We start from the raw sequence: 12,371 nt of genomic DNA, 5'->3' as shown, positions 1-12,371 counted from the left end.
AAGCTTTATATCAAAACAAATCTCTGCCTACTGTCTGTTCCTTTTCTCTTGATGCTAGGTCAGTACCTCTCCTTGGGTTCCTTGGTCGCCTGACACTGCACAGTTCTCTCCGGATCAGTAGGAGAAAGTGGGATTTGGAATGTTTTGTGTTCTGTTTTGGTTTGGTTTGTTTGGTTTGGTTTAGTTTGGCTTGGTTTGGTTTGGTTTGGTTTGGTGGGTGTTCCACCACACCCCCCCACCCCCCCACCCCCATAAGTTTGCAAGCATACCTGTTACTGCAGCTAAGTCAGGGTCAAGTTGGGCTCAGCTTTTCCCAGCACCAAACCCCTTCCTACAGGTTTTTACACTCCTGCCTGGCATGCAGTCCCCAGGAGCAGTTGAATAGGCAGTCTTGTGCCCCGCTAATACTAATAACTAATGAAACAGAAGTGATACATCAGCTTGTTATATTGTTTTGGGTTTTGTTTGGTTTTTTTTCCACCCAGGCAGTGTCATTTATATTCCCATTTATGTGGCTTCTCATATTGCAAACATCCCAGGTTCTTAAAGGTTAACAAATAAGTATTTTCAGTGTCTGCTTTGTGATTCAATGCACTTCTAGTTTAAAAAAAACACATACATTCAAATCACAAAAATCTTTTTAAAGGGTTATTTTCTTGTCATATGTCCTGGTTTCAGCTGGGGTAGAGTTAATTTTCTTCCTAGTAGCTGGTGAAGTGCTGTGTTTTGGCTTTGGTGTGAGAACCATGCTGATAGCATATTGATGGTTTTAGTTGTTTCTAAGTAGTGTGTTTACACTAAGGACTTTTCTGCTTCTCATGCTTTGCCAGAAAGAAGACCAGAGGGGCAGAAGAAGCTGGGAGGGGACACAGCCAGGACAGTTGACACAGCTGGCCAAAGGGGTATTCTATACTGTATGACATCATGCTCAGTATATAAAATGGAGGAATTGGTATGAAACTGAGGGGCCATTGCTGCTTGCGGACTGGCTGGGCATTGGTCAGCAGCTGGTGAGCATTTGCATTTTGCATCACTTGGGGGTTCTGTGTTTTGTTTTTCATTTTTGCTTGAGTTTTCTTTCTCTTTTTGTTGTCTCCCTTTTCATTATTACTATTATTATTAGCTGTTATTATTATTGTTAATTAATATTATAATTAGTATGTTGTTATTATTACTAGTAGTAGTAGCAGCAGCATATTTTACTTTATTTCAGTTATTAAACTGTTCCTATCTCAACCCATGAGTTTTAACTTTTTTCTGATTATCCTCCCCATCCCACATTGAGGGAGAAGGGTGTGAGCAAGTGGCTGCATGATACTCGGTTGCTGACTGGGATTAAACCACAACACGGAGGAATTATTATTTCCCATGACATGATTATGATAAAGTGTAAGAAATGTTTCAGGCTCCATATAAAGGACGACATCAAGTATCAAGTATGGAATTAGAAATCAGAAGACAACCTCAACACTGGAAGTTTTCGTGTGTCCTGTTCTTACCAGATCAAGTCATCATTCATTCCAGTGTTATCCAAATAAATACATTTTAAAATCTTGCAGAATTTCATAGAAGTTTATCTTACTTTATGTAGTCTACTTCATGACAATTATAAATGTAACCCCTGACGGCTCAACAAACTTTTATTTAACAGAACTAAGAAATCACTCTTAACCAAGAAAAATAAGCATCTCCAGAGTCTCATTAAAGTAGGTGCCTAAAATAGATAGGATGAATCACTGCCTGGACATGAGTGTTTTTCTCTGTTGATAAGGGAGGGAACTTAAACCAATTGCATAGTTTAGGCATCTTTATATCTTTCATATTTCATGTTAGTTGAGATGAATCCTGTTCCAGATATTCCCATCAAACAAAGATAAAATTTCAGGTTTGATTTTTCTGTGTGGAATGTTACTGTAAGTCTTTATGTAAGGATGTCTGAGATGGAGGGCTGAGAGACTGCACCAGAGCTGATACTTTCAGTATAAACACAAAGCAAAAAATATACACAAATCAATTATTTTTTTGTTTTGTTTTCAGAGCCATGTTTTTCCAATAGAAAGAAAACTGTGTGAAAGTGTACAGAGTGGAACAAAGGAGAGAAAGCACTGGCAGACATTCAAAATTGATACATTTCCTATCCAACTTGCCTTTATTCATTTCATGTATGAGGCTTCTGTGAGTTGAAGGAGACATCATAAAAAGCCAGATAAACAAATTAAACCACCTTTGAACAAAATATGAGGTAATCCCGGAGACAATAATCTGATGCCGCAGGACACAGTAACAGAGACTTGAAGCTTGTGGCTTCAAGTTTTGGGCAGCGAAAATTACCGCTTGCAAAAAATACCCTAGGATTCTGGGATCACATCTTAGTAACTTGTCTATTTTGGTTGCTGGGATTTTTTTTATCATTCATAGGTCAAGCACTCAGAGTTCAGCCCAGTGTGCTTGCTATTGATCTCAGAAAAATCTGGCCAATTAGCCAGAAACTTTGTGAAAGCATATTTTAATACGTTTTTCAACATTAGCATTAATGCCCCTGGGTAGGAAGACAGATATGAGAACCACCAGAGGCAAGGGTAGATCAAGGTCAGCATTTATAACTTCTGTAATGAATTCTGGACCTTGTACCCAGAAATCTTTAACCAAGGGGCAATCATAAATTAAGGGAGTTAAAACTGACCATAACTTTTGTCTCACAAAAAGGATCTTTATAGCTTGATTCATCTTTAGGGAACACAGAGACTGTTACATAACAGCAGACTAAAATGTTAAAAGAAAGTTTTCCCAAACCAATTTTCGTATAGTCCAGCAATCTGATAGCTTTGATTCCAATCATCAGTCTAAAACTCCCCTTATAAACTGCTATAATTTATGGGCCTTTGAGCAGTTATATGAATACAGAACTTTGACAAAACTACATGAATCAAGTCTTGCATTTCCTTCTTACTCTGGGAAAAAGAAACCAACCAACCAACAAACCAACCATTCTACATGTATGCTTCTTGAAGGAGTACCAGAAGAATGTGAAAACTGAGGAGAGTTTCTGGCCAAGGGAATGCTTTACTGCAAGATTTGAGGCAGAACATTCAGAAAGATCCAGCTTTTGCCTTTGACAAAGTAATTAAATCTGGCAAGCAAGGGAATTTGCTTCATCCAGTCTGATGTTTATAGGGACAGATATTGTTTCTACAGTTTGGACATGAGAGAGAATATAAAATGAGAAAGAAAAGAGACCTGGGGGAGAAAGTTGTGTGCTGTTCAAACTCAAAATTGACAAAACCAGTACAAGGAGTTGTTCACGCTGTAGCATAAAATGCAAGACAAAATGATGCCGAGAAGGACTACTGCACAATGGTTTATTTACCACAGTACTTGCTAAAACAGTCCCACTATATTCAAATGGAGAACTACACTTTGGGCACTGGCATAAATAATTTTCATGTGTTTGCATACAGGAGGTCAATATTTGCTAACCAAGAAACACCTATTCCCACACCTAAAACAGCTTTAACCAAGAAAGAAAACCCTCCAATGAATTTAATGCTTATTTGTTTCAGATGCTATGATATGATTTGCAGATTGTGTACAAACCTGGGAAAGATTTGTTTGATCTTGAAGCACTTTCTGGATCCATTGACAAAGTGAGACAAAGCTAATGGTTTGCTTGTGTGGTGGGGAAAAGATTACGTTTCCTCTGAGTTTTTTCTCTGAATGCTGGATAGGGCAGGCAGAGAGCAAGAAGTCCCCCAGGACACAGCTCAACATTTGGTCAAAGGCTAGGGGAGTTCCCAGCCAGAGAGAGAGCAGTGGCATAACCAAGTGACAGACAAGATGGAAAGGAGAAATCTCAAGGGGTCCATTGGGAACTGTACTGATTTTTCCGAACTACCAGTTGAAGGTAGGGAGCCATCCTTGCAACAAATCCTTTAATTTTGATCTATTTAACCCTGACCTTTTCTGTTTAAGGACTTACTCTACAGTGAGTTCTGAAAAATATAAAGATTTATTGATTCAAAAGTTTTGGGAGGTTTGGGGTGTATTCCATTAGGAAAAATTATGAAGGCAGGTCTGCCTGCACAGAATCCCATCACAGCACGCCAATCAGTTTAAAATGAAAAAACTAAACCTGGATAGCAGATTGCGATCACCCAAGCTGCTATTAAGAACAAAACATAGCAAAAATTAAGAGTATTTGGACATTGTAATCATAGCCTTTACTGTCACTTTGAGACAGGCCTACCTGGGATTTTACATCTGCACATCTGTGCAGTGCTTTCTAAAGTGTGAAAAGGAGATGTTTAATGAACTCACACCAAGATTATTTGCGGGCAGAAAAATATGAAATATTGCGAAAATGGCTTATGCAGGTCCTAAATATGCTGGGATGTTAAGAAATCCTCAGAAAACCTAACCCTACTAAAAATCAGTGATGAGTTCATGCACAAGACTAGATCAATTGGAATAAAATAAAGTATTTGTTCAAGACCTTTATATAATTTCCCTGATTTTCATTGACTAGGTAGTACTCAATATCTTATTGTTGCTATTATACCTAGTTTCATAAGGTAAGCCTTTAATTTTTACATTGGACAGCAAACCATATGCATGACTCTAAGCTGCTCATAGTAAGGCTGGATGTAAACACGTATTGCAAGTCCCAGCTATGCGAAGTGATCCAAAAGCCTGGTGGGAAACAATAATGTAGCCCCTGCTACTGTGTCAGCGTGTGGCCCTGTATCCTGACTTTCTTGTCTTCTCTTTTCTGTCAGAAATGTATAAGACGACTTGCTAGCACCACTTCTACCTAATAGGAGGTCCACTGAGGTCCTGAGACTGATAGAAAACCAACAAATCTTCTAATTTATTGCCTGGAGCTTCCTAAAAGAAGGCACTGTACATCTGTGATAGGAAAGAATGGCATAACCCACTGAGATGACAAAAGCCGAAGTCTTTCCACATAGAGACAAGTGGAAAAAAGGGCAATATCTTCTCTTAGTGCAATAATAGATGAAGAACAGAGAAAGGCTCAAGTTGTCTGTTTTGCTTGCCAAGGTTGAAGCCAGAAGCAGCTCCACAGCTTGAAACAGCTGAGCCTCAGGTAATGCCATCAGCAGAGCTGATGGCCCAACTGCTCCTGGACAGATGATGTGCCAACTGCCTCGGAAAGCCTTGCTGCACTGTGGGACAGCATAGGTTCTTAATAAGTACTCCCACCTCTCGTACTTGAGAAGTTATCAATGGGTATCCAACTGTAAATTCTGTACTTTGCTAACTATGTTTTTAGTTCTGCTAAGCTGGGAAAACCTGATAAAGGAAACGGCATCTTTGAGAAGTTCTTGTATGAGCTATTTGGCACTGAGGTCATGAACAGCACAGAACTCACTCGTTTTTTTAAGAACATCTTAAAGACATTCTTGTATTTTTATATCAGATATATCTCTTATCTTTTATATAACCTCTTTAAGTAGCACTGTGGGATCATAGACTCCATCCAGAGCTGATGATGTAAATTCCTGATGAGTGCATTGAAACCCTAGTTGAGTCAGCTCAGGTGTACTTGTGAAATAATTAGGCAGGATGCAGCAGTTCTCAGACTGAACAGAGCCAGGGAAAGGGTTCAGGCTCTGGCCGCCAGTTATCCATTTTGCTTAATAGTCTTGGTGAGGTGAACAGGTCAGAGACTGTTTTCATTAGTCAGTGCAGACAAGGTGAACAGGTCAGGGACTGTTCTCATTAGTCAATGTGGACAAGGCTACTCCATACAGGGATGCACAAGGTGTGCCAGGATGCTCAGTCTTAGCCTGGCCACCTTCCCTGGTGAAATTATCTACCTTGTGTCTATTATGACTGTACAGCCATGAGATCACTGCTGAAAAGCTGATAAACTGTTCTGAAAAGGTCTGTAGCTCTCCAAAGGGATTGTTGATGCTGGCTGCTGGCTGGTTCCACCATTTACCAGCCAGGATCTTCCTTCTTCCCACAGACCCCCAGCAACTAATGAATTTAGACTCATCCTGCACTCTTTTATCCACGTGTATTCACCCCATAAATCTCACTGTCTCATCAGATTTATGCTATCATACTTGTTACTTGTCAATGATGACCGCTCCTAGCTTGCATACAGTAACTGTCAGACAAAACATTTAAACAATTCTCTTAATGAGACTTCTGCTTTGAGGCCAGGGTAGTAACAGATTGGAAGCACAAGCTTTGCCAAAACAAACTCTAAAGCTACATTATTACACAGTGATAGAATTACTATTCAGCCATTAACTGGCTGGGTCTCATGGACAGAAAGATAAAGACCCATTTAAACATTAAAATGTTGGAATGAAGCTTTAATGACTGAGGAGGAAGCAAAATCCTATACCTGCTCAAATCACGGTGATGAGAAATATCTGAAACCACAGGGTTATTCAGACATCAAATAGGTGATGGTTTTCCAGCTGTGTTTTCATTTGTTGTGTATCAATAAGGATGCTTGATAATTATCCTTATTCATGAAGTTAAGGGGCAATCATCTGGAAACAGCACTTTTTTCCTTGGATTGTTTACCAAATTTTAAGTTATTAGAATCTAGCGTAGGGTTACCTGTTTCCTCCAATTTCCTGCTGCTCAGGTACCATCTACTAGGTAGCAAAGTATATGATTAGTACTAGAAAGTGCTTGAATAACTTCTGGTAATTGGAATTTCAGAAAACCTTGCCAGGTCATTTAGCAATATTAGGGAGTCATCTGAGTCATTGGTCTCTTGACAATCAGCTGACATTTTTGGGATGGTGAAGTCACTAGATGATTTTTCATGGTTTTTTTTCCATACAGTGGTAAGGATATTCTATTTGAAATGCTTTAGGTACTTACCATTTCATGCTTTTATGACTGTTAATGCATACAGCAGCCCCATAAACCCTGTGGAAGGCTTGAAAATAAGTGTTTTCTACCTTACGTATCTTTTCTAGAGTTTATGCACATGTGAGTTAAACGTGTACACATGTAAGTAGCCTTTATACAAACACAGTTATCAAGATGTATAACCTTTTTTTCAAGGTTGCTATTAAAATAAGCACAAATCCATCCTTATGTGGCCTAAGTGACCTCACTCAGGGAATTAGGTTGTTCCCTGTTAGTATGTCCTGATCTCCATTCTGTTATGCTCTGTTACAGCTCATGCCTTGCCATGAGTGGTGATAGCTCAGAGTCCCTGGCTTACTCCCACAATCCTGACATCATGTAGCCCCTCTAGCCACTATGTCCCTTGACTGTTCAGTGAGATATTCAGGCCCATGGCAGTGCTTTCCCCTCATTCTGACAGAGAACCTATCTGTACTAAGAGTGTGTTTACACATCCAAATAGCGGTGCAATTGTGGTGAGAATGAGGTGCATTTAGCCTTTGTAGAATGGGTATCATGTAGTTTCAGTGTGGCACAGCCTCTGGGGACCATGGGTACACAGCCCTACGCCAAATTTAGGTTTAGAACCTTGCTGCAGTTTTCTTATACTGGGATCATTATGTCATCTAACAAGATTAAAATTGGAATCATTATTTTAAGTTAATTTAAAATGCCATAGTCTCACCTTCATTTTGTGGCCTACAAAAGGGGAAAAAAAGAAGTCTTTGTGCTATTCATTCATAGCTAAAGTTCATTCAAATAACTATTTCCAGTAATTCTGATTCCCTTTTAGCTTTATCAAAAGTGTAATGGCAATTTAAAAAGAAAAGATATTTGAAAAGGGAAAGCTTTCAACATTTATCTTAGTCTCCACATTGTGCTGCTATGGTCTGAGTGCATTTCTATACTTTTTATTTCCAAGCACTTAGGCCAACCTTCCTGTGGATCGGAGCTTAGAATTGTCACGCGGCTAAGTGTTTCAGCAATACAGAAGCCACATGAATTCTAAAGAAACCTCAAGTTTGATGCATTATCTATTTTCTGATCATATTGTTTGTATGATGTGTTGTTGCACATATACTGTATATGCAGTGTGCATGTCAAAAATATATCAAAGTCAATTATTACACAAAAATCATAGCATTTTTCTATACCATAGAAACATGGTAGATATAGATAGATAGACAGATAGATAGATAGATAGATATAGATATAGATATAGATATAGATATAGATATAGATATAGATATGTAAAAAACACACTAAGGATGGATAATTTAATTTTGATTATTCCCTGTCAATGAAAGCATCACCCTAAATTTCCTGTGATCTAAAAAATGACTACAGATGGTATAGCTGTTTATTTTTTTCAATAAAGCCAATTATGTTTAAAGGTGATTGACTAATTGCACCTAAATTCTGTTTTAACGTTATTCCATGACTTATTTCAGCTGGTTAGCATAACAAGACCATCTTGGCCAGTATAATATGTAGGTCTATTACAGATTATAAACAAAACCATTTCTCCTTTAGAAGTGTATTTTTTTCTTATTTGTGTCAGATAGTTGTTAAATGGTCACTTACAACTGCATCTGGCAGCATGAGGGAGAAGACATTAAGATTATCTGTTATCTTTCTTACAAGATATTTGCTTTCTTCATCCCCCCTGGTCAGTAGTTTACTCTCCTAGGACAGCTGGAACAATACTGGAAAGTATGGCACTGCTGGCAGAAAGCAAACTATAATAAACAGAATGTATAAAAATGGAGGGCTTTGTTTGATTTTTGCTCAGAAAATTACCCTATATACTTCAGCACTTGCCTGAAGCGTCTGGCCTCTGCTCTGTTCAGCTAAATAAGTGATTGGTGAGGCAGCTCCCAGTTCTCTGATTCTAAATATCTACACTTGCCCCAGTGGAAATTAAAGCAACCTAGGTCTGCTCTGAACTGATAATTAACTTAACTTTGGTCCCATAGGAGCCATCTGAGTGGGCCTAAAGCACAATGGCTCCTTACTGGCAGGAGTCTGTGAGGGAAAAGACATGGGAGAGAGCTATATAAGTTACAAGTGATTTCCTGGGATTTGAGGAATACCTTAAAAGGGCATTTCTGGTTTACCAGGGCTGCATGGTTACTATAGTAGTGTGACAGGAACACTAATGTTAGGTTACTTGCTTAGTTAAAAATCTGACTGCTCTCTATTGTAGTCTTCCTAATTTTTCAGTCTTCTAGTCATTGAATTGCTCCTCTGGATGTAACAGGTGAGCAACTGGATGAAGAAAGCAATTTAAAAGTAAAAGGATATTTTCACAGTAAGTTTGAAAAAAAATTGAAAAAATTAGCATTATGTATATAAATGAAATAAAAATACACTGCAAAGGTGCCAATAGCAGATTAGGAAAAAAAGTGATGCACCCTTAAGGAATAATATCTTCTTTGTGCTTTAGGTATGTATCATAAACTGATCCTAGAAGAGTAGTTGAGTCATCCTGAAAATTTGGTCCTTTTTGTAGGTAGTTTTCATTATTTGGTTTTACTCAGTAATGTCTACTTTTCTAAGTCCCTTAGGTAACAGTTACAGCACTTCAAGAAGCTGAATGGTAATCTTAGATACTAAGTTTGCTATTAATTATGTGTGGTAATGCTTGAAGCTTTCATGGCACTGATGTCAGAAGAATCACAATGCTAAACTTTTCTAACAAGAAATCAGTTATGTTTTATGTGCCTAGAAGCAGCTGTCCCCTGGTCCCCTCTGCCTAGCTTCCAAGCAACATCAACTTGCTGAGGGTACAGCATCTTACCCAAAGTATCTTCACCAGCTTTTCCCACTTCTATCATTGTGCTCCAAGTAATGACATGAGACAAGTTTGGGGCTCCTTGTTTAAAGAGGTAGAGTGAGATAAAAATGCTCTCCATCCTCCAGAACCCCTGCTTGGGATGGGTACTGGCAGAACCTTCCCAGATGTTACATTTAGATATAGGAGACATACTGTAAGAAGGCAGCAGTTCCTTATGCAGTGCAAATGTGACTGATTGATGCTCCAAAGATGCCACAAAAGTTTGCAGACACTCACCTTTGTGTTATGCTCTTTGTGAGCCACCTATACAAAGCAGCACAAGGGCACTCTCACAGGGTGACTTACTTGGCAACTAGAAACTGTCTGCTTAGTTCCACCAGCTTGCCCATCCTCATTACAAAGACTTTAATGAAAAGCATATCGTGCTTTTGTTCACCACAAGCATTTAAATCATTATGTCCCTGGAACTGCAAGTCCTTGTGTCCTTGGATCAAGTCTTCAACCAGCTGATGCTGCAAATGCATGATGAGATGTTCTCAGAACAAAGAATACTTACTGTTTCCAGAATAGTTTTTCAAGACACATCCTTTCATGAAGACAATGAAGTCCAAACCATTAATATTAAGCTCTTGTCCAGGCTTAGCCCTTGTATTTCTTACCCCATGTAATATTATCCATGTAATATGAAAGTGAACCAGGCCTCTGGAAAGCTCAGGGTGAGAGCTGGGACTCCCCATTCCTTCAGAAGCTTAAGTTATCAAAAATCAAATCTGGAGGAAAAAGTAAAGGGAACATCTGCCTCTTTGAGCCAGGATGTTACTTCTGCTGCATGAGCTTTGTCAGTGGACAAAGTGCTAAATATCTGGGCAGGCAAAGAATGTGCATGTGTATTCCTCTTGCTGGAATTTATGTCTATAACATAATGTGTTTTGATCACATCCTTCTAATATGTGACTTATGCAAGAGGACTATTTTGAGTGTGGTTCAGTATTTAATAACAGTACTGCTTAAGCTAAATGATGAATGTTCATGGTTACTTTGCATCTGGATCAGCTCCTCAGTCTTGTTTACTCTATAACTGCACATATGTTCATGCAACGCATCACACAGAGACAGAAAATTGGTCAGAGAAGCAGAGGAAAGGTGCCCCAATTAACACCTGTACTGCTACCAGGGAACTGTTTGAGATATTTGCTTTGGGGTTTTGACAAGAAACACTTCTCTGTGCTTGCACTTCCTTTTCCAGTGCTCACTGATAGAAATATAGAATGTAGCTATACTCTATACATACAGGAATCCAACATAACAGGCTAGGTGGCAGAGGCATTTAGATTCCAAAGTCACATTCATAGCTTAGGTTGTCTGAATTCAAACAGAATATTAAAGTAAAATTAATGTAAATGCCTAGCCATATCCCCAGATATCTGATGTATGTCACTGATTTTCTCTTCTTGTATCAGCAAAATGTTAATTTTAGTTATCATTTTTATCACCCTGAGTAGTGACCTCATTGATAGTTCTCATTTGACTATTTACATTTAAATTAGACCCTGGTATATCGAAATTACATTGTGAGGGCTAGTACCAGCTGTTGAGTCAGTAGCAGAGCCGCAACAACAGACAAGCTTTCTAGTCTTTAAACCTTCTTTATGTCAGAAACAGAAGTATTAAGGTGCAATCTTAAGAGAAAAATTTTGCTTAGAATTTAATTTCATTATATTCGTTGACTCTTTTAGAATTTAAGCAGAACTTGGCTTATGAACCTAAAGGTGAGTCCCAGCAAACTTAAGGGAAAGCATGGCCTTGTGGTATGACAATGAGTAACTGCCTGTGAGGAACATGAGGAAGGGTTGCACAGCAAAAGCAACCTGTGGCACCCCTAAAAACTACAGTATGTGACAATACAACTATACACTGTCTTACATATATGAAAAGGCATTGTATAGACATTTGATGTAGTACTCCAGAAGGACTGACAATCTTCAGGGGCCTGGGTTAGAGCCACTTAAATCTACTTTTAGCATTTTAATCCTAATTAAACAAAAGGCAGATTAAGATGTAGAGCAAGAGTATTTAAAACATTTCATAAAGATATCTCATAAAGCATTTCATATTATAAATGCCTTTTCTGAAAAATTCTATCTCAAGAAAACTGTTTGGATTTGAATGTGGTTGGTAACTTCTTTGTGAGCAATGAAGCAAGAATGCTTAATGTCTTTGTCAGGTACCTGAAAAAAAGGCATTCCATGAGCTTTATTGCTCATGATGGAAAAACTACATCAGCTAAATATCCATCTATCAGACACATGCACAGTGAAGCACCGAGATATTTAAATTAAGTTTTCATTAGATGATGTGTCCAAAAGTATGGTGCTTTTAAGTCCAGAATCCATGCTGTCTTGGTACACTACAGTAGATGTACTAATTAGCAGCCATCACACAGTTGAACAAGCACAGTTCTTTCAGATTAGGAGGGAAACAAAGTCCGTCTCGCTTCTGTTCACCACCCTGTCTCAGGCAAAATCTTTCCCTGCCTGGAACTACTCCCCAAGTACAGACAGGGTACATGAGCATAAACACTCAAGAGTATATTGTCTCCCAAATAAATAGAAACTTAAATCTTCAAAGTCATCACTTTTCTAGCACCAAATTTACCATGTTCAGTTAGCCTTCCCAGAAG

This window comes from Falco punctatus, assembly GCF_963210335.1.
Source record: "Falco punctatus genome assembly, chromosome: Z".
Classification (NCBI taxonomy): Eukaryota; Metazoa; Chordata; class Aves; order Falconiformes; family Falconidae; genus Falco; species Falco punctatus.
Note: the sequence above shows the minus strand (reverse complement) of the source record.